The sequence below is a fragment of the Halichoerus grypus genome, chromosome 9, assembly GCF_964656455.1.
Source record: "Halichoerus grypus chromosome 9, mHalGry1.hap1.1, whole genome shotgun sequence".
In the NCBI taxonomy this organism is placed as follows: Eukaryota; Metazoa; Chordata; class Mammalia; order Carnivora; family Phocidae; genus Halichoerus; species Halichoerus grypus.
The window spans coordinates 32,482,399-32,507,201 of record NC_135720.1 but is presented as its reverse complement, the minus strand read 5'-3'; the positions used below and the strand labels follow the sequence as shown (position 1 = coordinate 32,507,201).

General features: G+C 40.9%; 1 protein-coding gene and 1 long non-coding RNA gene across 25 annotated transcripts in view; one reads left to right on the top strand and one right to left on the bottom strand.

Moving 5' to 3' along the window:
- EPB41L2 (erythrocyte membrane protein band 4.1 like 2) overlaps positions 1-4,825 on the bottom strand; it is a 209,416-nt gene extending 204,591 nt beyond the window's left edge. For 16 of the 23 annotated variants that reach the window (XR_013441115.1, XM_078054720.1, XM_078054727.1 and 13 more), the window contains exon 1: positions 4,670-4,825. The gene's annotated coding sequence lies outside the window, so the exon portion shown is untranslated. Of the gene's footprint in view, positions 1-4,313; positions 4,420-4,669 lie in introns of those variants that run through there. The other 7 variants (XM_078054733.1, XM_078054740.1, XM_078054734.1 and 4 more) reach the window with 2 other exon arrangements.
- Positions 4,826-4,933: 108 nt separating this feature from the next.
- On the top strand, positions 4,934-23,351 carry LOC144378956 (uncharacterized). Of its 2 annotated transcripts, XR_013440901.1 has the most exons (5): positions 4,934-5,012; positions 10,418-10,472; positions 14,045-14,234; positions 15,085-15,356; positions 22,858-23,351. It is a non-coding gene; the product is annotated as an uncharacterized LOC144378956 (long non-coding RNA). The 2 variants fall into 2 exon arrangements; XR_013440900.1 differs by lacking the exon at positions 22,858-23,351 and having other exon boundaries at positions 15,085-15,391.
- The last annotated feature ends 1,452 nt before the right edge of the window (positions 23,352-24,803 follow it).

Below are 24,803 nucleotides of genomic sequence, written 5' to 3'. Positions count from 1 at the left end.
TGAAGATATTTCTTGGAGTGAATAAACAGATAATTCTTATTCCTCACATGTATTCCATATTACTATAAGGATTATTTAGGAGGCAATCTACATACATCTAGACCTTTATGGCTCTAATTTGCTAAAGTGAAAAAATATTAATAGGAAGAGCAATATCCGTGAAATGAAAACATATTTCCATATTATAAGTAATTGAGAATATGAAATTAGCCCAAATTCAATCTTCAGGAAAAAAATCCAGAAGCAGTATAAAATGTAGTATTGTCCCTATACTAACGGGTAAGTGACGTCACTTTAAAAATGAGAAAATTGAGGGGCGCCTGGGCAGCTTAGTCAGTTAAAGGTCTGCCTTAGGCTCAGGTCATAATCTCAAGGTCCTGGGATCGACCCTGCGTCCAGCTCCCTGCTCAACAGGGAGCCTGCTTCTCCCCCTCCCTCAGCCCTTCTACCCCACTCATGCTCTCATTCTCTCTCTCTCTCAAATAAATAAATAAAATCTTTTTTTAAAAATGAGAAAATTGAGAAAACCACTGAAATTCTCATTAAAATAAATACTATCCCAAACACTGGGTATTGAGAGAAGTTATACTTCTAGACATGAAAAACACACATCTAAGAAACCCACACAGATCTCAATCCAACCACAAAGTGAGAAAAGCAAATCCCCTATATGAAATATTGCCTACATGAAATTTCTACATGAAATAGTACCAGGTTCTACATCAACTCCAACTTTCAAAGAATCTTCACTAAAAGCACCTCCAAAATATTCTACAAAGGTTCAATGAATAGATTTGTCAAATATATTAAGTACAATGTTATAGATACTTCACATAACAAATATATATACATATATACATGAATATATTCCCTCTCTCATACAAAATGCACACCCATACACACTTTACAGAAAAGCTTTAAAAAGCACTGGTTATCACTATCAGTTATTTCTAGCTATTAGAGATGATTCCTCTCTTTCCTTTTTGGCTTACCTGTAACTTCTATATAACTAAAGTATTTATACTTGGGAGGCCATTCCCCTATAGCTAATGATACCAGCCATGACTCCATCTTAGATTTTAGTCTGGGGCACTGCCCAGATGAATGATAGATATCTTATCAATATTGAGTTGCTGATTTGTGCCAAAACGTGGCATTTCCAAAGGATGCTCTGTCTGGAATCTGTGGGGGATTTATATACAAATCTTCTATTAACTCAGGCCTTCCAAAGAGTCTGGAAATGTTTGTTGGGGAAAGAGGACAAGGGCTGAGAGTGGATTTGCTGACTCCTAAAGGTCCAGACCCGAGATTCCAAGATTCTATAAAAGGGCAGTAAATTAGGGTTTGGCTAGTATTTGCTAGACTACTGAAGCCAGCATAAACATTTACTTACAGCTTTTAAATCTGTAAGGGTACCCAGTGGTTAGGTACAGTAATTCTGAATCTGAGAAAGCAAACAAGGCCACTGGAGATGTTTCTAAATAAAGGTGGGGCGGGGGAGGTAGGCACATTTCCTTTGTTTTCTCCAAGTAAAAACAGAGATTTTAGAAATGCAAAATTTGACTCTCAGCAGTATAGATCCCTATAAGCTACTATATTGCCTTACAAAAATATTAGCAAGGCATACTTTTCCAAAAAGGTGACACACAGCTTTCAAAAAGACTACTTCGGTTTAAAAAACAAAGACAAAAGGCCCATACTTTTCTGTGGAAACAGAAACAAAGTCAAATCTTTAAAAATACTTAGCATTCTACTATATAAAATATAAACCCCACATTGCTAAATAAAATGGCAAAGATAAAAACCCTTACAGTTCTCTAGCCACAGTAATATGAGAGTGGTGATTCAGAGCAAAACCTGACGTTAAACATAACTATACAATATTACTAATTACAGAGTAATTTTACCAATAAATATTTTGGTTGAGGACTGCTTTGTCATCTTTGCAAGTATTTTTAGTTGAAAGCAAATGGTTGGGTAGTACACATGGACATGGTTATGATTTTTAAAAATCTATTTTTAAAATCTGGTGACTGGATAGGTCTTCTAAACTCGATTCTTTATAACTGGCAATTTGGAAAGGGTAAGCCACAGGAACGTTACGTTAAGAAGCAAAGGACCTAACAAGCTCACCAACTCAGATCAGCACAAAGCTAAACTGGAAAGTGTCGAGTGCTCACAAATCTAATAATGATGGGCCCGGAGAGTCACTAACACCTGTATGTGTACTAAAAGCTACCTCTCCAAATACAGTAAGAGCTATCTGAATTTCCCTATTTTACATTTGCAGTTATTGTTTGCAGTTATTTTCCCTTCAGATTCATCCCCTAAATCTGCAAATTTGCTTCTTTCTATTTGGGATTAAATTTCTGATTTTAACGTACATACCCAGTTGCATACATACCCAATTTAATAATACATCCCAGTTGAAAATATTCCATAACAGCTTAAATTTTTTACAGAAGTTGCTAATAATTTCACTAAAATTCTAACTTTGTTAAATTATCACTTTTAATCGTTTTAAGCAATCCCCATCCAATTCAGACACTAAGAATTTGAAGTTGGGGGCTCAAGTCACCCACCTATTTTCTCTGGAAGGTCTTTGCACACAGTGCTCTAACTACTAGGACTGGAGGTAAAAGACTAAAAAACTGTTATGACTAGGTCTTTCTTAAAGCAGGGTGTTTTAAAAGGAAAGAAACTGTCCCCTCCCCTTACTCTAAATGAGCAGTCTCTTGTTCTCAGCAGTCCTTCTGCACACAAGACCACTACTGACTTCAGTGGGAATTCTGCCCAAGAAGTGAGGAAGACAGGATAGGATTAAATGAGCCCTAAATCCACGCCATTGTTCCAAGTCATTATCACTTGTACAGTTCTCCAATAACCTCCAAAGAGTAGATATCTGAGGTTTGATGGTGGTTCTCAAACTGAATTACAGAACTGATCACGGGAGCTCTAACAGGTGACACTGCCTGGCTCTTTAAAAACTGTGTCAGCCTGATGTATGGTAGTCGTTTGGCCCTTATCCTAAACCAAGATTGCGTTGCAATGCAGCCCCATCAGTGACTGCAACAGCAATCCAGTGATTTCTCACAGCAATGAGGCTGCAAACAGAAACTGAACAGGAGTAAGTACTATTGGTTTCCCAGTAAAAACTATTCAAAGCCTGAGAATCCTACATCCCAGCTCCTGCGGCCAAGAAATTGACTCAGTTTTCCTCAAGTGTTAAACCTAAGGTGAAATGTGATAGAAAGCTAAACTAAACTGCTAATTCTCACACAGTATTATAGATAGAGAATATAGAAATAATGCATTCCGGTGTGAGAAGAAAAAAGGAGGGGGAGGAGCAAAGAATATGGACGAATAAAGGCAAAACTGTAAGAATCATTAAAGAAAAAAAAAAAGCTTATATAACAGTAAGAAGAACAAGTCTCTGGCACGACACCCCAAAGACAACATTTTGGAGGCAAGAAGTTCAAGAAACTGAGGAAAAGATGTGATTCAAAAAAAAAAAAAAATCCACTGCTCCTCCCTCTTAATCACGGCGGCAGCGGTTGTAGTGATGGAGAATTCAGTTTAAGGCATCCTAAATTAGTAGGGAGGGCTTCTCAAGAGACCCTCCCCTAAAAATAACAGACTGTAGGCGAGAGCTCTTCTAATCTCACCAAAAAACCCTGACCTCGGAGGAGGTGAGCGATTTTGGAAAGTGTAAGGACCGACGACGCCCCCGCAGACATCCCGGCGGCTGGGGGGGGGGGGGCAGCGTCTCGTTTGGTTCCGTTCTTCTCTTCTCTCCCCCTGCAGCTCACCTAAAACCGTTCCCAACCCTCTGCCCACGGCCCCAGAGGAGGCAAACGAGCCATCGGGGCAGAGATGGCCTGGGTGTCGCAGTTGTAGGGAGCAGAGCGCAAGAGTGCACCGCTCTCCGCAGCGGCCCGGGCCGCGGGCGTCCTCCGGGACGGCGACCCGGGCGCGCGCGGGCGGACGCCGGGCGGAACGGCTCGGCGGGGCGCGTGGAGCCGACGCGCCCCGCTCGCCCAGCTCCCCGCAGAGCCCACGCGCGCGGCCGGCCCGGGAAGGCGCGGCGTCCCCGTCCGCGTTTCCTCTCCCCAAACCATCCTCATGAAGAACGCCGCCTCCGCCTCCCCGGAGCCCCCGAGTTGTGCTCCACGCTGGGATCGGCTCGCGCGTCGCGGCCCGCGCCCGGGATGGAGCCGGATTCCTCCTCCAGCCTCTCCGCGGGGCCCCGGACGCGCGACCCTGAGCCCACGGGCACCTCGGCGGGGCCGGCGCCGCCCTCACCATGCCCCTACCTCTCCCGGCTCAGACCAGACGTGGCCCCGACTCCCGGGAAGGGAGATAGGGGGGACCGCAGTGGAGCGGGGAAGCGGGAATCCGGCCTGGAGCAACAGGACCTGGACCTCCGGGCGGGAATGGGGTCCGGTAGAGAGGGGGAGGAGAGGAGAGAGGGAGCGGCAGAAAATCCCAAAGCCGGTCGCCCTCCCCCACGGTGGGACCGTCCCGCCACCGCTTCCTGCCAGGGATCAGCTTCCCAGCTGCAGCCAGAGGAAAAATCCGAGCCGCTCCTGCAGCTCAGCAGGGACTGGCCGCTCGGCCCGGGCTCCCCCGACCCAGGCCCGCCATTCCGCAGCCCCGCAAGCCTCCTTACCCAGACACTGCACCTCCAAGGACTCGCTCGCCGCGGGGACTGGTCCCGCTCCAGCCCCAGCAGCCGGGCCGCGGCGCCCGCCTCCTCCCTCCGCTAGGTTTCAAATTGAAATTCCCTGGCTGGGGCCGTCAGAGGACTCGGCGCGCCAGCCCCGCCCCCTCGCGGCGGAAGCCCCTCCTGCGCCCCCGCCGGACGCGCCCCCAGCGCGGAAACCCCCGCGGGCCGTACCACGCCCCCTGCTCTCAAGCCACGCCCCTGGGGCGGCCCTTCCCGCGGGATTCGCCGTCGCGGTCGCCGGGTATCCAGAGCTGGAAAGATGCGTCTGGCGGCCAGAACTGCTCTGGTTAGTGACTGCTAATGCCCGTGTGCAAGGCTTTTTTACCCGCTACATCCCGCCCTTAAATCCTGTTTACCAACTTTTTAAAAGTTATTTCTTCAAAGTGCATTCACTGACTAATCCTTTATTGAACACCTATTCGGTAGCGGACACAAGGCTAGACCCTAGAAACACGGAAATAAGAAAAGTGCGTCCTCCTCAGTTGAGACTGTTAGAAGTGCTTTCGCAGCGAGGGTATTGAAAAGGAACCATTTTTTCTTCCTGTGGGAAGGGCTGGAGGGATTGGGGAAATCCCACAGAGGAGGGACTTTTAAGCTGAACCCAAAGTCTGAGCAGGATTTTTCCAGGCAGAGGCCTGGGAGCCTGGGTTGCTGAGCAGGACAAGGCTGAAGAGGCTGCCGACCTAGGTTGAGGCGCGCGCGCGGGCGCGCGCACACACACGCACACGATACCTCCCGGTGCTTTGCTTTTATATAATAACACGACTTTTTCTCAGATTCTGCTTATTGCATCTTTTCTGAACGTTGGCATATCAAAAGGGAGGCGCAGGTCATTGCCTCGGGCATTTGCCACCCATGCACCTCTTGTTCTTTACTTCCTCCCTCCTTTGATGAGGGCTTTAGTGACTCTACCTAGGCCAAAGTCTTTTCTTTGCTAAACGTAGCCTTTTCTAGAATGAACAACGTCGAATGGAACCTTGGTTACAATATCTTCCATGTGCAAGGTGCTTTTCAGCTGACAAAGCCCCTTCACATTTTTTATCTTTTGATACACTAACTTTATGGAAAAGGCAGGGCAAGTATTATCTCCAATACATCAAAGAGAAAATGAAGATGGGAAGACAAACTATTTGCTAAGGTCTTGCAAGTAAGCAATAAAAATAATAATAGCTAACATCAGTTGCATGCTTTATGCACTAGATGTTGTTCTAAGTCCCTGATGTATGTGAACCTATTTAATCCTGCATGTGCTAAGTACCCACATTAGACTTAATCTAATATGGGCACTAATATGGAGGGAGAGGAAACCTGATAAGATAGCAGCTCTGATGAAAAAAAACAGGAATTTTATGAGAGGATACCATTAGGAATGTTGAGGCAGATTTCCAAAGAAACTAACAAAACTGAAGCTTCAGGATCCCTCATTTTCACAGGCCTGAAACTAACTGTATATCTGTAAATTTTTTTTATTAAAGAGAGTCTCTAAAGTTATGTAAGCTCTAGAGCCCATAAAACCCTGGTCTAGGCCTGATGGAACCCTTTAAAAATGCTCATGTAAAATAATAACATAAATATAGGCATAACTGATAAAATATCCTTATCATAGGAAATGATACCCCTCCTATGTCCTCTGCTGAAGCACGTGAATCACTTCGGTAAACTACCTTTTAAGAAGGATATTGAGAAGCTAAATTATATCCATTGATGGGTAGCCTTGATAACGTGGGAGCCAGCAAGATTTAGGCTAAAGAGATGATCAAAGGTCATGGGAAGGTTGTTATCAAATATCTAAAGGCTATTGTGTGGAAGAATTAGACTTTGTGTTTTGGATACAGCCTTACAACATGTCAGTGGAATGGAGCAGATTCTGTGATGACCTGGGAGGAAGTGAAGGTAGAAAAATCAAATTCCAGGAGCTATAAGGAAGGGAAGAAAACAGATGGAACATGGTACAATACAGATGTCAGCAAACAACAGGTGGCATTCCAGGCAAACAGGGAGGCCTTAACAGGGAGAGAAACAAAGTTTGGACAGACAGGCAGGACAAAGTCCTGAACAGGTGATACTCAGAGATGCAGGCGAAGCAGCATAGGGCAGGACCATCGGGCTGTAGTTCAAGCCAGAATATTAATCTCCAGGAAAACAGATTGATAAAAGGAAGGCTGGGTCTTCCCATTACACAGACTAGAGTTAACAGGCAAGGGACTGACACATAGAACAGCATAGGGATCTGGATACCAGACCTGAGAGTCACCACATTCAATTTAGCATCACAGCCTCAATCTTAGGCACCATCTGCAAGCAAAGCCTGTCTGGCAATATAACTAGAAGTTTACCCAGGATCTCCTTAAGCCCTTCCTTACCAACTCATTCACACAGGCATGCTCCTAAGAAATCTTGATCCCAATACCCTGGTGATTCATTCTTTTATCTTTGTGCCTCTGGGTGCCAAGCCCAACCAGGTGGAAGTACTGGCCTGGCTCTGAACTGAGAACCTGCCCTTCCTTGACATGGTCCACAGGCAGGGAGACCTGACAATGCACTCATGTCCTGTCTGATAGAGGCAATCTCAGAAATGCATGCATTCCCAGTTCCACTGCCATAAGCAATAAAGACACCACGTAGATGTCAATAGGAGTCACTCTATCACCTGGCCAATCCTTGGAGCTGTTCCAGTTATCTGTGGCTGCATGACCCCCAAAATTAATGACAACCATTTGATTGCTGTGATTCTTTGGGCATTGAAGCAGGGCTCAACAACAATTGGGAGGATCAACTGTGGATGAAGGGTCCAAGATGGCTTCACTCACGTGTCTGGCAGTTGGTGCTGCCTGTCAACTGAGGAGCCTAATTTCTCCTCTACAGAAGCTGTCCTTTTACAGCTCTCTCTCCATGTGGCCTTTTAGCAGGATAAGCCAGACTTCTTTATGTGGCACCTGGCTTCTAAGAGGTTAAAAAAAAAAAAAGCTTACAAGGTCTTTAAGACCTAGGCCCAGAAGTCACACAGCATCATTAATGCTACATTCTATTGGTCAAAGAGCTAGCCCCAGTTTAAAGAGAGGTATCATAGGCTTCACCACTTGAAAGGAGTGGAATGTGTGTACAGGGATGAGAAGAATTGTTGGCAGCCATCTTGGTAAACCTTTCAGCACAGAAGCCATGTTTTTCTAGTCTAGTATTAGAATCTGCCCTCAAGCAACCCTTCTCCTTTCCATCTGCAGTAAAGTTTTCCCCAGGTTTTTCCTCAAAACAAACACAAATCCCCTTTTTTTATCTAAGTCACACTGAGTGGTGGTGATCTCTTTTTGAAAGACCATTCCCAGCTATTGCTAATAACAAGTATAAATTTCTCAAGCCTGCCAAACTGAGGTATTCCCTCAATTGTAGTTGGAGTTGTGCCAAATACACACTCCTGCTTCATTTGTCTCAATGACAGAGAAAGAGGCCTGGACATGCTGATTCCCTTAGGCTGGAACAGAATCTCCACAGTTGCTCTCCATGGGATTTCATGGTCAATTGCTCCCTAGAACTGAAAGCAGAAACAGAATAGGGCCCAATAAAGAATCCCCCCAAAAGCTACATTTGGAAAGAGTGAAACAAAGATGTATTATTTCAGCTTAACAATCTGAGTGTCATTATGTACCAGGCCTCGTGCCATGCTCTGGACATACAAAAATGAGTAATACAACATCTCTGCTGTGGTGAAGTTCAGTCGGGTAAATAATAAAGCTGGTAAAAGGAATCAGGAATTCTGGTTCCTATCTGTGCCCTCAAATTGTTCTCACTACCTAACACAGACAACATTTACTCTGCCAGATGACTCTCTGTCATTTTATTTAGAACATCCATGAAATACAAAGATGAAACATTGGGGTTTTTTTATATCAATGCATCATTGAGTCCCATTTTATACCAATTCAATTCAGGCAGTGACACAAAGCAAGTTTGTAAAAGTTTTTATTTTACTTTGATTCTCAGTAACAAGTGAAGAAAAGTTATAGAGCCTTCCATGTGTGCCTGATCTTCAGTGGGAAGGGGCTGAGAGGCCAGGAGTAAAAGTTCCAGGCCTATTCACAGACATAAACCTAGAGCATAAGGAAAGGAAGAGTCAGTGGAAAGAACCTTATAAGCATGGATCCCCATTTTGCAGGGAACAGGCAAATGTCTTACCATGGAAAATGTCTGGGACAGACACCAAAGTTTAATGAAAATGGATTGGCATGTAATTCATCCCACAGCCCCATGGTCAACAGATCTGCAATTGCTGAACTCTCCCAGACAGTGACTGGAGGGAGGGCTTGCTTGGTCAAGTGAAAGAGAAATACTATAATTCCAGTACCCACTTACTTAGATATGGGGATTAGGGAGGCAAAGTGAAGCAGCATCACTGGACTTTGCTAGACAGGCAGAGCTACCATACAATACCATAGAAAACTTCTGATGTGGCCCAATACTCTGGCCTCACTGTAAGGAATCCTGCTTGTAGAGCATAGTTTGTAAGTGGCCTCCACAAGTAGTGGTAAAAACCCATCAACAGTTACAACAGCAGAAGAGACTGTTGAGTAAAAGCATCAAGAGAAAAATGTCAGAAGAGCAGTCTTCTGGATGATATGGGCTTGGCCTGGGATATCTACATAGCCCAGACCTGATTGGATAGTTTGTAAAAGAGTCCCTGGAGATAGTGGAGACAGAAGGATTGGAAATGGAATATTACAGTTTCTAAGCAAATACATTCCTCCACTTGGAAAATGGACCATCCTAGAGGTCCTTAGGTTATTCAAAACAGATGTATGGTAGAAGGTTGGTTTTAGCAAGATACTGTCCTTCAGTTTGGTTTTGTGTGGTTCCCTGAGGCACACAAATGTATTCTACTTATTAGAAAACACTTAAAAAGATAGGGATTTTAAGGTTATGTGTATGGCTTCCTATTCCTATTGCTTCCTGGGACACCATCCTCTCCAGAGGAATATCTTCCTGGAGAGTACAGTCACTGGGAGGAAATACTCAAGAACCACTGGACTTTATGCTTTATGAGGGCAGGGACTGTGTCTGCTTTGTGCACCATTTGATTTTAGTTCAAGAACAGTGGCTCATGTAGGCCTTCTTCAGTAAATTGTTGAAGGAATGAAAGCATGAACCTAATTGAAAATGGATGAGGTAAACTACTTCCCACATTTTGACAGATCTAGTGTTGAGTGGGAAATTCACAGGGCATATACCTTAAAATGATGGATACAATATTTTTTAAACTATTTTTTAAATACATGGCTGAACCTGGTAGAAAATGTGAAGTAATTGTAAGAGGCCAGAACCTCTGAAAAGAAGATCGTGCATCACCCAGAGATCTATATATTGAACTGGATTCCCTGACAAGGTGGGACTTTGGGTTGTTTCCCTTGGGGAGGGTCAGTGTATGTATGTTCTTTGTGTGGTAAAACAGATACTTGCTGACGAGAAGAACAGATTATGGCAAAGGCAAGGCTACGTGGTCACCAAACTATATTTTCTTTTCCTCTGAGGCACAAAACTATCCACATCTTCAAGCCTCCTTTGGAGCTAAATGTGGCCATGTGAGTGGGTTCTGGCCAATGAAATATGGGTGGAGTTGATGTAAACTGTCTCCAGACATGGTCCCTATTAAAAAATCTCCTACATCATCCTTCACTCTCTCTCTCTTCCTTTGTTTGCCAGGTGCAGAGGACCCAGAGAACTCCGAGGTCCTAGGGGATGATAGAGCTTCTAAAATGTAAGAAGCCTGGGTCCCTGAATGACTGTGAGGAGCAAAGTCTTCCCTCACCCCCACTTATAACCCATACTGGACTATGAGCAAGAAATAAGTAAGAAATAAGCCTTTGTAGTGTTGAGCCATTAAGATTTAAAGGGTTTTTTTTTTTTTTCCCATAGCTATTGGCCTATCCTGAAACTACAGCAATGCTAAACCAAACCATCCAAAAAATGAGAAAAGAGGAAACATATTTCAAGTCATTCTGTGATATCAAAACACAACAAGAACAGTACAATAAAGAAAATCTTGAGGTCAATCTCAACAACAGGCAGAATAGTTCAAGTCCTAACTGTAGACACTAACTGTAGACATCTTAAAAAAAAATTAGTGCTTGGCTTATAACTGTTAAACTCATTGGCTCCTAAGTAAATAGTGGCTTATTGAAATTTTTACATCTAAAAAGCAATGCACTCTTCATCTGAGAGTCTCATGTATCTCTTGTGAGAGAATAATGTGTCTCTTATATCTAGTATGTAACTTTCTTTTTTTTTAAGATTTTTTTAAAATTTTATTTATTTATTTGAGAGAGAGTGAGAGAGAGCAAGAGAGAGCAAGAGAACGAGCAGGGGGAGCGGCAGGCAGAGGGAGAAGCAGACTCCCCACTGAGCAGGGAGCCTGATGCGGGGCTTCATCCCAGGACCCTGGGATCATGACCTGAGCCGAAGGCAAATGCTTAACCAAATGAGGTACCCAGGCACCCCCAGTATCTAATATTCTAAAGTGTCTGTTCCCAGGGTGCCTGGGTAGCTCAGTCAGTTGAGCATCTGACTGCTGGTTTTGGCTCAGGTTGTAATCTCGGGGTTATAGGATAGAGCCCGGAGATGGGCTCTGTGCTCAGCAGGGAGTCTGCTTGGGATTCTCTCTCTCCCCTCCCTTTTCCCCTCCCTGTGCTTGTGCTCTCTCCCTCTCTCTCTCTCTAAGATAAATGGATAAATCTTCTTTTAAAAACAAAAAAATAAAATGTCTATTCTCTAAAAAAAAAATTGAGATCAACTAAAAGAATGGGACTAAGGACAATCTTTAAAAAGTGGATGGAGGTGATACTGAGATAAGTCGGTCTGACTGCATTTGAGCTCAGTGCTGTCAGTCATAGGTGTCTCGCCAAGTTAATAACACTGAACATTCCACCAACCAGAGGAGGAACCCAGCGGCCAGAATTCCAGGATACATGGGAGTTTTCAGAGAAGAAAAGTTTAAGATGTGAGAATAGTCTGATTGTGGTATCTATCAACTGAATTAACCACCAGCCCTGATTAATCTTATCTACCCGGTCAGACAGCTTCCCTTGCTGCCTCACTAATACCTGTTCAGATCTCCAGAAACTCTGACCTCAGAGAATAGCTTTCCCAGTTGGTTTGAGTTATAACTTTAATATAAAAAAAATTTTTTGGTCTGTCTTGGAAAAGGCTAACAGACAAGGATAGACTCCCCAAAATAAGAGTAGTGTCTAAATCTCATGCCACAAAAAAATTAATAATGTTGTCCAGAAGTTAGTCGGGGTTGGGGGGGGGGTGGATGAGAAAATCCACAGTATAGAACTCAAAACTTCCCCAAGGGTAAAAGTCATCTATAACATGCATGCAAATAAGAAAGAGTGAAAGAAACATAGTAATATGTAATTCTTTTTTTTAAAGATTTTATTTATTTGAGAGAGAGAGTATGCTTGCGTGATAGAGAGGGCTCCCATGGGGTGGAAGGGCAGAGGGAGAGAGAGAAGCAGACTCCCTGCTGAGTGGGGAGCCCAATTTGGGGCTCAATTCCAGAATCCTGGGATCATGACCTGAGCTGAAGGCAGATGTTTAACCACCTGAGCCACACAGGGGCCTCAGTACTTCTTTTTTAATAGCTGAATTGGTGGGCACCTGGGCGGCTCAAGTTGGTTAAGCGTCTGCCTTCAGCTCAGGTCATGATCCCAGAATCCTGGGATCAAGTCCTGCATTGGACTCCCCACTCAGGAGGGAGTCTGCTTTTCCCTCTGCCCCTCCCCCGTTCCTGTTTGTGCTCTCATGCTCGCTCTCTCTCAAAAATAAATAAATAAAATCCTTTAAAAAAATAGCTGAATTGTTAGGTTATAATGTATTTAACTTGTTCCTTTACCAATGGACATATATGTAGTTAAAATTTTTTGCTTCTATAAGTAATGCTTATAATAAAATTAATTTTCTTCTACATATGTCTATAAGTACATGTGCAAGTATATAGAATTAATTTCTAGAAATGGAGCGATTGGATGAAAGAGTATTTGCATTTAAAATTTTTATATATGTTGCCATATGATAGTATTTTTCATGGCAAATTACTTCACGTGTCACTGGCCAGACTATGGATTGACTGGGTAAAAAATTGATGACCGTATTAGTCAGGGTTCTGGAGAGAAACAGAACCAATACAATATATAGAAATATATAGGGCACCTGGGTGGCTCAGTTGGTTAAGCGACTGCCTTCGGCTCAGGTCATGATCCCAGGGTGCTGGGATCGAGTCCCACATCGGGCTCCCGGCTCAGCGGGGAGCCTGCTTCTCCCTCTGACCCTCTCCCCTCTCATGCTGTTTCTCTCTCGCTCGCTCTCTAATAAATAAATAAATAAATAAAATCTTAGGAAAAAAAAAGAAATATATATAAGAGGAGATTTAGTATAGGAATTGGCTCATATGGTTATGGAGGACAAGAAGCCTCACCATTTGCTACCTGCACATTGGATAACCAGGAAAGCTGGTGGTATAATTCAGTCCAGGTCTGAAGGCTGGACGTCTGAGAAGGGGAATGGGGGGCTGTTAGTGTAAGTCCCAGAATCCAAAGGCCCCCCAAACTAGGAGCTCTCATATCTGCAAGCAGAAGAAAATGAATGTCCCAGCTCAAGAAGAGAGAAATAAAATTCACCCTTACATCAGCTTTTTGTTCTATTTGGGCCCTCAGTGGATTGGATGATGCCTGCCCACAGTGGTGAAGGCAGATCTTCTTTCCTCATCTATAGATTCAAATGCTAGTCTCTTCCTAAAGCATCCTCACAGACACATTCAAGAATAATCTGGTCTATCCTTAGCCCAGTCAGGTTGATACATGTAAAATTAACCATCATAATGACTGTGCTTGGGATGGCTGGAGATGCAATGTGGGGGTGTGTGTATGGGGTGGGGGGGTGAGTTTGAGTGGTCGACAATATCAACATCCCTATTCAAGGAATGTCCTGGTTCCCATCTTTTCTGCAGGTACTCTGGATACCACAGGTACTGTGTTTGAATCATTCAATGATATTTTAGGTGCAGGGGAAGTTAGGTCCAGTCTTGAATAGCCTAGAACATATGTAGAGAAAACCAGAAAACAGATTCTTTGAAAGAATGAGGTTATTCCAGGCATAGTTACTGTGCCAACTTAAAACTACTTCAAGGTGAAATTTTCTTAGGCAGGGCCAGAAAAAGAGCAGAGACCTGTGTGTGTAGTCAACTTTGATTTTTTTATATTTGGAAAGTTGTATTTTCTCAACTTGTTTATTTTTATGGCCTTGAATTTATCTGTGTTTTGATTTTTACAGCTATATTTTTAAAATGTCCAATCTGCCGGAAATAGAGTGAAAGAAGAGAAGATAAGGAAAGATTTTGTGCAAAGCTAGGCAACAGGCCAAGGAAATGGAAAGCTGATTGTGTCCAGACATAACAGCGGCGGCAGAAGCAAAACTTAGGGAGATTTGGAACACTTCGTGATACTGACTGGTTGGCATAGTGGTGAGTTAAATATTTTAGGCCGAAGAGAGAAAATTGGGATCTGTTCCTCTCACGTCAAAGTTTCTTAAACTTTCAGCAGAAGATACAATTTATTTTGCAACTGATGATCTTTAATTGGAGAGTATTTAGGGAAAAGAATATAGTTAACTATTTAATTTTATACATTCGGTTAGGTGGGGATCTAAAATTTCTATAAATAATGTTTCACAGTTTTCTATGTAGAAGCCTCACATCACTTTAGTTAGATTTATTCCTAGGTATTTGATTTTTTTTCATGCTATTATAAATGGCATCATCTTAAAGTATTTCATTTTCTAACTATTTTTTATTGTGAATAGAAATGCAAATGGTTTTAGTATGTTTGCTCATATCCAGTGATCTTAATAAACTCAATTTTTAATTCTTTTTTTTTTTTTTTTTTTTTAATTTTATTTATTTGACAGAGAGACACAGCGAGAGAGAGAACACAAGCAGCAGGGGAGGGAGAGGGAGAAGCAGGCTTCCCGCTGAGCAGGGAGGCTGATGCGGGGCTCGATCCCAGGACCCTGGGACCATGACCTGAGCCGAAGGCAGACGCTTAACGACTGAGCCACCCAGGCGCCCCTCAATTTTTAATTCTGTTTTTCTGTAAATTCTTTTGGATTTTCTATGTACACTGTGGTTGTTTTAAAATCTTCCCATAAATTCTCTGAGACATCTCTCTTTGGAAGAGCCTAATTTCCCTCCATTGAGTGTGGACAGTACTTGGTTACCTGCTTTTCATAAAATAAAATGTCATAGAAATGCCAGAGTGTGACATCTAAGGCAAAATTAGAAAAGGCGTTGTGGTTTCAATCTTGTCCTCTTTTAGATCATTTGTTCTGGGAAGCAAGCTGCCAGACCATGAAGACCACCAAGCAACTCTATGGAAAGACCCATGTGGAAAGAACTGAGTGAGGCTTCCTGCCAACAGCCAGCAAGAAACTGAAGGCTTCTGCTAACAGCCATGTGCAGGAGCAATCTTGGAAGTGGATGCTCTCAAACTTGCAGGCGAGCCTTTGGATGACCTACCTGATGTCATGCACTACCTTACACCAAAATCAACCAGTGAAGCCACTCCTCAGTTCCTGGCCTACAAAACCCGTGAGATGATAAAACTTGTTGCTTTAAGCTGCTAAGTTTGGGGTAATTTTTTATGTAGAAATAGATTACTAAAATATACACTATTATGCTTTATTTGCCAATAATAGTTTTATTTCTCTCTTCTCAATCCTTTTATTATTTTATTCCTTGCCTTAGTATGCTAGGTAGGATCACCAGGGTATGAGTAGAAGTGATGATAGTGTGTCTCCATATCGCGTTCCTCGTTCCAAAGAGATTTCATGTATTTATCATTGTTTGATGGTTATGATAGGCTTATTTGGTAAATATCCTTCATCAAGGTAACAATACTCCTTTCTATTCTAAATTTCTAAGAGTTTACTTTTTATTTATTTTTTTAATTTTTCTAGAGAGATAGTGTGTGTTCACACTAGAGCGTATTAGTGGAAGAGGAGGGGCAGAGGGAGAGAGAGAGAGAGAGGGAGAGAAAGAACCCTAAGCTGGCTCTAAGCCCGGCCCAGAGCTGGCAAGGGGTTCGATCTCATGACCCTGAGATCATGACCTGAGCTGAAATCAAGAGCTAGACTTTTAACAGACTGAGCCACCCAGGTGCCCCTACTTTTTCTTTTTTAAAATTAAGAATAGGTATTGAATTTAATTAATATAATCATATATAATTTATTTCCTTTATCTGGTTATGAGGTGAATTATATTAATTGATTTCAGAATGTTAAACCAGATTTGCACTCCTATTATAAATTCAACTTGATTGTGGTGTGTTATCTTTGTACACACGGCTATATTAGATTTGCTAGTATTGTATTTAGGTTTTTTGCATTTTCATTCATAAGAGTAAATGGACTATAACATTTCCTTTTTAATAGTATCCTTATCAGGTTTTGATATCAAGATTATGTTGGCCTTATAGAACAAGCTAGTAAATTTACACTCATTTTCTATTTTCTGGAAGTTTCTGTAAGGTTGGAGTTATTTTTCCTTAGTGTATAAATCATTCACTAATAAAGCCATCTGGGCTTATAGTTTTCTTTGTGGAAAGTTTTAATTATGGGTTTATATTTTTATTTTTATTAAAGTCTCAGTAAGTCGCATTTTTTCAAGGAATTCTTTATTTTTGAATTTTCAAATTTATAGACATTAATTGTCCATAATGTTTTTATTATCTTTTTTATGTCAAAAGGATCTGTAGTGATGTCCCTTATTTCATTCCTGACCTAGGTCCTTGTGCTTTTTCTCTTTTTTCTTGATCCATCTTCCCAGAGACTTATCAATTTTATTAGCTATTTTAAAGAAGGGGCACCTGGGTGGCTCAGTTGGTTGAGCCTCCAATTCTTTTGATTTTGGCTCAGGTCATGATCTGAGTCATGAGATGGAGCCCTGGGTCAGGCTCTGTGCTCAGCAGGGAGTCTGCTTGAGATCCTCTCTCTCTCCCTCTCCCTCTGTCACCACCCCCCAAGTAGGTGCGCACTCTCTCTCTCTCAAATAAATAATAAATCTTTAAAAAAAAAAGAAAAACCTTTGACTTTATTGATTTTTCTCCATTATACAAGTGTTTTCTACCTAATTAGTATTTGTTCTTATCTTTATTACTTAACTCCAACCTGTTCATTAGCTGTTATTCTTCTAAAATTTTGAAAAAGATACATGGATAATTGATTTTCAGTACTTCTTATCTAACATACACTTTTATGACTATAAAATTCTCTCAAAACATTCCAGACATTTTGATGTTATACTTTTGGTTTTATTCAGTTAAAAATATTTTTAATTCAAAATCTAGGTGTGTTTTACAGTATTTGATATCAAGACTCACTGTAAAGCTCCAGGATATGTGATATTGCTAGAAAGATAAACAAATAGACCACTGAAACAAAATAGATTGCCCCAAAACAAACCCACACATCCTTCCTGGGCACTTGATTGATGAGAAAGGTGCCACTGCAAGGAAATGGAGAAAAGATGTCCTGTCAATGAATAATATTGAGTCCATTGGAGGACTTAAACAGGAAAAGAAATGAATCTTGACCCATACTTCCTTCCATACATAAAAATCAGTTGTAGCTGGATTATTGACCTGTGTAAGTGGTAAAACAATAAAGCTGCTATCTATGAGATCATATAAAAGAATGTCTTCATGATGACAATATCTTAGAGTTAACACATGCATGTATACACACACACATACAACACTAACCATAAAAAAAGCAAATTAATCAATTGCCCTTCATTAACATTAGGAATGCTTGTTCATCAGAAGGTACCATAGAGAAAGTGAAAGGCAACCTGAGGTGGAAGTGAATGTTTGGAATTCATGTATCTGACAAAGTATTCTTACCTGGAATTCATAAAGATCACTTACAAAAAAAAAAAAAAAAAAAGCCAAAAACTCAATGAAAAATTGGCAAAAGACATGGAAACTTCACTAAAACACAATACTCAAATGGTCAACAAACACATGAAATTGGGCTCGACTTTACTAGTCACCAGAGGATTGCAAATTAAAATTACAGCATTACGCCACTATATACCCATCAGAATGGCTAAAATTGAAAAGAATGATACACCGAATGTTAAGGATGATGAGAGAAGAAATTGGTAAAACCACTTTAGAAAATTACTTGGCAGTATACACGAAAACTGAACATATGCACATCTTATGGCTCCATAATTCTACTCCAGGGAATATATTTTAAAGAAATGTGTACATAAACGCACCAGGACATATATGCAAATGTGCAGAGCAGCATTTTTTGTAACAGTCCAAATAACAGAATATCCACAAACAATAGGATTATAGAATACCCATATAACCAGTGACAGTACAATAATAAAAACAAAGTAATTATGGCAATAAACAAACATGGATGTACCTCAACAATATAACGCTGAATGAAAAAAGCCAGACAAAAGAATATATACCGTGCAATTCTATCTATATGGAGTTCAAAACAGGCAATAAATCTATGGTGATAGCAATCAAAGATGATGGTTAATTTTGCCAGTGAAGTAGCGACTGAGGGGGTTTCTGGGGTGCTGGCAATGATCTATTTCCTGATATGGGAAGTGGTCATACAGGTGTGTTAACTTTCCTAAAATCCATTGAGTAGTAAACTTATGATTTGTGCACTTTTCTGAATGAATGTTATACCTCAATAAAAAAAAAAAGTTTAATTAAAAAACAAATGCTGACAGGCACCTGGGTGGCTTAGTCGGTTAAGCATCTGCCTTCGGCTCGGGTCATGATCTGGGATCCTGGGATCGAGCGGCATCTGGCTCCCTGCTGAGGAGGGAGTCTGCTTCTCCCTCTCCCTCTGCCTCTCCCCCCTAGCTCATGCTCTCTCTCTCACTCACTCTCTTCTCAAGTAAATAAATAAAATCTTAAAAAAAAGTGCTGAGGAAAAAAAATATAGATCTTTTGATCTCTAAGTGGTGGTGTCTCTCTGCATTTATCTTAGGCCTTCACAGCAGAAAGAAAGAACTCCTCACACTGTGAATATATTTCAAATTGTCTTAAAAGTATTAACACCAGTTTAAAAATAGCATGGATTGTACCTTTAACATTTGGTTTAATAGGATTGATTTGTCTTCTTAACTCCAACCTGTTAATTACTGCTAAGTAACAGCTTTTATTTTTAATTCTGGAAAAAATTTTTAAAAGGAACATGGTTGTCAAAATTAAATATGCTTTTGTCCCTCAAAATTATAGATACTTTTAGTTTTCATATTTGAATGAATACATTTAATATTTCTCAACAGCAGTTTTGTCTTATATTCAGGAAGATCAAATTACTGACTTTAAAATAAATATGTGGTGGAAATGTATTTCTATCTATATGGCCTTGATTCCCAAGGTCTGTATTCTTTATTTTTGAGCAACATATCTACATGAATTGGATATGATTATTCTTGTGAGTTATCAAGAAATTAGGATAGTGGCATAATTATGTTTGTGTACGTGTGCACATCTAAAGAAATACATCATTCATCACATATAGATTCTAAAATGAGAATTGTTTTTTAAAAAAAATCATAGGATATGGAATGCATAGCTTGTGGGAGAATTTATCTAGTTAAAGGAGGGCTTGCCCTAATATTATTGTCCTTGTTATCCATCAAAAAACCAAAGCCAAAGCCAAAATGAAAAAAACAAGAAAGGATAAAAAACAAATTAAGACCAAAAACAATAGGCTAAATGAACAAGTTACTTTTTTCCAGTTTGGTAGCATGATCCCTTCTTTAGATCACAGAACAATTTTAGTAAAGAGAATTGCCAGAGGAAAGGATGAGAAACAAGACCCAGGAAACAATGTAAAACAGGGAACTGAAAAACACTTCTAAATAAGTGTTTAACCAATTGTTTGGAATTCAATGGGGTTCGTTCTAAGCAGGTGGAATTTTCTGCTATGATTATATTTATATATTTAATAATATATGCCTCCTTTAAATTCTTTAAGCTACATTCTAAAAGCCAGTTTACTAGAAGAGGATTGAAGTCTTAGTTCTCAACCATTCTTACTGGCTTAGTGCTATCTTATAAGTCCTTCTGGAAAAGAAATGCATGTTTTTGTACTCCCACCAATTCAGATGGAAAGGGTGGTGAAGAGTAAAGACAATCTGGGCAATAGAGTTCCATCCGAAAGTGCGGGAGGAGTGCAAGTTCACCGCATGTGCAAAACGACAATGGCTACAAGTGACACTTTCTGCTGTATTATTACTCATTTAAATTTCAGGTTTTCCTTTTTGTTCTTGTTATTTTCTGCAGCTTTCTGATATTGTCTATCTTTAAAACAAAAACAACAAAAATCAAACTTTTTAAAAAGACTTCTTTATTTTAAAGAGAAAGAGCGCAGAAGGGAGGGGCGGAAGGAGAGGGAGAGAAAGTCTTAAGCAGACTCCATGCTGAGTGCGGAGTCTGACAAGGGGCTTGATCTCAGGACTCTGAGATCTTGCCCTGAGCCGAAACCAAGAGTCGGAGGCTTAACCGACTGTGCCACCCAGGTGCCCCCCCCAAAAAATTTTTTTTTAAAATTTTCCTCTCACCTACAGTCATAAACCCTTTTTGGTTTGTTTTTTGTTTTTTATTTTTAAGTCAAATTCCTTTCTCTGATTCTCAGACTCCTTAGGATTTGGAGTGTAACCATTGTATCTGAGCATCTCATGAATATTTCTCCACCCTTTTCCCAGTTTGTCACCTTTCACTAACTCTTTACTATTCATGTCTCCAATCTGCAAATCTAGACTTTTTACTTCCCACCACACAGATTGTCATTCCCTTTGACATTATCTCAAGTCCAATAAATTGTCTAACTCTTGTTACCAGTGGTCTGTGAGTTGACAAGGCACTCTGCTTGACCCTTTGTACTAGAGAAAGTATCCTTTGATGTCAATAAGACTTTTCAGTATATCAAGTTTGCTGGAGAATTGGTAAACATGTAAAGGAAGAGATAGGAACATGGGAAATCAGTTTGTCATTATTTCTATTTCATTTACTTTATAATCTTACAGAAAAGTCTAAAATCCTGTATTTATTATGAGACTATAACCATGTAAACCACTTTGAAGTTATGACTTCAAAAAGGTTTTCAACATCATGAGGTCTAACAGGGCAGAGAAGACTTACTTTATTATAAGTCTTATTTAATCAGCAAAGAACTTTGATAATTTACAAAGTTTCTAAACAAAATTATCTAAACATTTGGAAGCTATTAAAGAACTGAAGAAGTTATGCCACAGTTACATTTAGGAAGGTATTTTTATTATAAATTCCTTATAAAGTAAGTCTGTGAAAAATAAAACTAAGCTACCATTACCACTTTATTCAAATTTCTCATATTAATTAGGCCTAGACATTTAAAAATATTACAATTGAAATATAAGTTTACTCTTTGGGAAAACAATGACTTAGAATTTACCCTGTGATATATATATATATAAATTTTGACTTTAATAATAATATAAGATATCATTTATATACATTTGCACGTTAACAATATTAAAATATTACAGACTTAGAAGTCAGCAGAATTAGCTTTAAATTCCAGCTCATCGCTTACTAGTTGCATGAACTCAGGCAAGGTTTGTTTTGTTTTGTTTTGTTTTAAGATTTTTATTTATTTGACAGAGAGAGACACAGTGAGAGAAGGAACACAAGCAGGGGGAGTGGGAGAGAGATAAGCAGGTTTCCCACAGAGCAGGGAGCCCGAGGCGGGGCTCGATCCCAAGACCCCGGGATCATGACCTGAGCCAAAGGCAGACACTTAATGACTGAGCCACCCAGGCGCCCCCAGGCAAGGTTTATCAACTCAGAGCCATGATATTCTCCTCTGTATGGCATAGAGATACCCTTTCAACACAAGATGATTAAATAATGTAATACCTGGAAATACCTAGCACAGCACCTAGCATTGAGTATATGCTCAGTAAATTTTTCCCCCTTCTTTCCCTTCCCTTCCATTTTACTTCCTCCTTCCTTTTACCATTGGTGTCAATATGGGACACTGGCTTTTCACTTCAGGGTCTAAGGGGATGGTGCCTAAGGGTTTTTTAAAAATTCCCTTATTCTTTATATTTTTCCATTGTTACCAACGGCTTAAACACTGGAAATCCTCGAGAGGACTATGTGTTTATTTCAGGGACAGGAGTGTAGGGAGAAAGCTGTAAGAGTGTATTTTGTTTGACAGTAGGTCATGGATAAAGGCAGAAAACTCGTTTTCTACTGAGCCCTATTCTGAGCCTTACAATACCTCAGATTTATAATACTGGCTCATTTTTATCCTACTACTCAGGTCTGCCTGACTCTAAAGCACATGTTTTTTTCCTCCAAAATGCCTTCACTTGCTTTTATATATGTGCCTAAGGGACAAATGGTAGATTCTGGTAGGTGGTAGATTCTGGTCTAGTGGTAGGAGGAAAATTCATGTGGAGTTTTAAACCGCTGACTTAGCAAATGGATGCAGAAGGCCAGGACAGATCTGAGCAGGGGGCTATTTAGAAACAAAAACTGAAAGGGGAAAACCCAAGGCATAAAAATAAATCAAGAGTAGTGTTGCCTGAGCAACTGTTCACTGATTCCCTGAACTGTGGAAAGGTTGATGAAAATAATAGCTGAGAATCAGAGCAAGGCCTGAGGCCAGGATGTACCAAATTCAAGGCAAACGCAATCAGCTTAGGCTGAGCTGTAAGTGGAGGATGCATTGAAAGGAAGTTGAAAATATATCAAAGAACAGGGGTGCCTGGGTGGCTCAGTCGATAAGCGTCTGCCTTCGGCTCGGGTCATGATCCCGGGGTCCAGCCCCGCATTGGGCTCCCTGCTTAGCAGGAAGCCTGCTTCGCTTCTCCCTCTCCCACTCCTAGCTTGTGTTCCCTCTCTTGCTGTCTCTCTCTCTCTCTCTCTCTCTCTGTCAAATAAATAAATAAATAAATAAATAAATAAATAAATAAATAAATAAAATCTCTAAAAAAATATGTATATATATCAAATAACAGGGATGCATGATGTCAGGTAACTCATGATTTAAATCCCCAGAATACCGTGGAGCCTTCCCGAACTGGGGAGAACTCCTTCAAGACCATCAATCAAGCTGGACAAATGGGGCTTAAAGGCAACATTCTCCTACTTACAGTCCGCTCCCCGCCAAGTCTCTGTTCTGCAAGGAGTGTTCCTGTTCCTGTGAGCCATGCCTATCAGCTGGGCACACTTTATTATATATTTGTTGTATGAATGATGATAGAAAACAGAAGGTATTGATTTCATAGCTCAGTATATAGCTGTCTTTCTCTTGGGTATATCTTTGCCATGACTCCTGATACTTAAAAAATAAATTTTTTAAGGGTAAGTAGCCAAGTTAAACTATCGTTCTTATGTTTATCTAGAAAGTGTGTCACTAATTAGTGATGAGTAAAATTAGGGATTCTGATCAGATAGATCTGGTTCAAGCCTTAGTTCTACCCTTTACAAACTGAGTGACTGTAAGCAAATGACCTAACCTCTCTAAATTTCAGTTTTTTTCACCTGTAAATACGGGCATTTTTGATAGTAGCTATTTCAGTTGGAGGTTGACAAATTGAGATGTCAATATCATGCCAGAACACTTCAGACCAAATCATCTAAACTTTTTACTTTTTACTTACCGCTACCAGACTCACAGGCATTGGCTTGTTGACTGTACCTTCACAATATGTCCAGATATATTTGCTTTCAAGCATCTCCACTGCTCTTGTCTTGGTCTAAACTACCATCATCTATCACTTGGGTTATTACAATAACCTCCTAGCTGCTTTCAATGTTTCCACTCTTGCTGATGCCCCCTTCACACTTTTCTCAATGTTGTATCCAGTACCCACCTTTTTAAAAAAGATTTTATTTATTTGAGAGAGAGAGAGTGTGTGCACGAGCAGGGCTGTGGGGGGTGGGGGAGCAGAGGGAGAAGCAGAGAAGCAGACTCCCTGCTAAGCAGGGAGCCGAATGCAGGGCTGATCCCAAAGCCCTGAGAGCATGACCTGAGCAGAAGACAGCCTCTTAACTGACTGAGCTACCCAGATGCCCCTTTTACCATCTTTTGAAATAAAAGTCAGGGGCACCTGGATGGCTCAGTTGGTTAAGCATCTGACTTCGGTTCAGATCATGATCTCAGGGTCCTGGGATTGAGTCCCACATTAGGCTCCATGCTAAGCAGGGAGTCTGCTTCTCCCTCTCCCTCTCCCTCTTGCTCTCCCCCTGCCCCTCCCACTGCAGCTCTCTCTCTGTCAAATAAATAAATAAAATATATTTTTAAAAAAAAGAAAGAAAGAAAACTCAGATCAGCTCAATCATCTGCTCAGCACACCTCCGTCCCTAGAGTTTCCCATGTTACTTAGAGAAGGACCAGTCCTTGCAATGTTTTCCAAAGACACAGGATTTGGTCCAACTTGCTCTTCCCTGTCTTCATCCTCTGATGCTCTCCCATTTTTTTATTCCACTCCAGCTCTTCCCGGAACACACATTCATAACTACCTCATGTAGATAATTTGCATTTGCTGAGCTCTCTGAACGGAATGTTTTTCCATCCAGTGTATGCAAGCTTGGCTCTTTCTCCTTTCTCAGATCTTTATTCAGAGGTTACCTCCTCAGAGAGGACTTCTTTCACTACTTTACCTAATATTGCACAACTCTCTCTCTCTCTCTCTCCCCCTCCCTCTCTGCCATCCTTTCCTCCCACCCACCCTCCCTCCTTCCTGCCCTTCTTCCTTCCCTTCCTTTCTCTTCCTCCCTCCCTCCCTCCTCTGCTTTCCTTTTTTTTTCTTGGTTCTTATCACCATCTAACATCCTAAATGTTTTACTAATTTATCTTTATTTTTAACTATCCCCCTAGAATATGAGTTCCAAAGAAGCTGTGATTCTTAACTGTTTTATACCTTAGCCTGTTGTATACCTTTGCCAAACAGTGCTTGGCAAATAGCAGTTGCTCAATAAATAAATATAAAGTACATGTT